Source organism: Vombatus ursinus, unplaced genomic scaffold (assembly GCF_900497805.2).
Source record: "Vombatus ursinus unplaced genomic scaffold, bare-nosed wombat genome assembly UNPS02006874.1, whole genome shotgun sequence".
NCBI classification, from domain to species: Eukaryota; Metazoa; Chordata; class Mammalia; order Diprotodontia; family Vombatidae; genus Vombatus; species Vombatus ursinus.
The window spans coordinates 4,510,515-4,510,796 of record NW_020946652.1 but is presented as its reverse complement, the minus strand read 5'-3'; positions in this window follow the sequence as shown (position 1 = coordinate 4,510,796).

Below are 282 nucleotides of genomic sequence, written 5' to 3'. Positions count from 1 at the left end.
ACACACACACACACACACACACACACACACACACACACACACACACATGCAATGTGAAGAAAAATGGTACATAAATCTAGTCTCCACTATCATTTTTAAGCAAACCCTTCACTCTATTATGGGAGAGGGGAAAGGTAGCACCCTGCATAATTTTCATAAAGATGCTACCATAAAAAGCTAGGACTTGGGAGAAAAGAACCTCACCCCTGAGGTTCTCCACTACCCCCACCACCCCAGACTGCTTGAATTGCTACAACAAGCCCTAAAGTGGGGGAAGGGCTG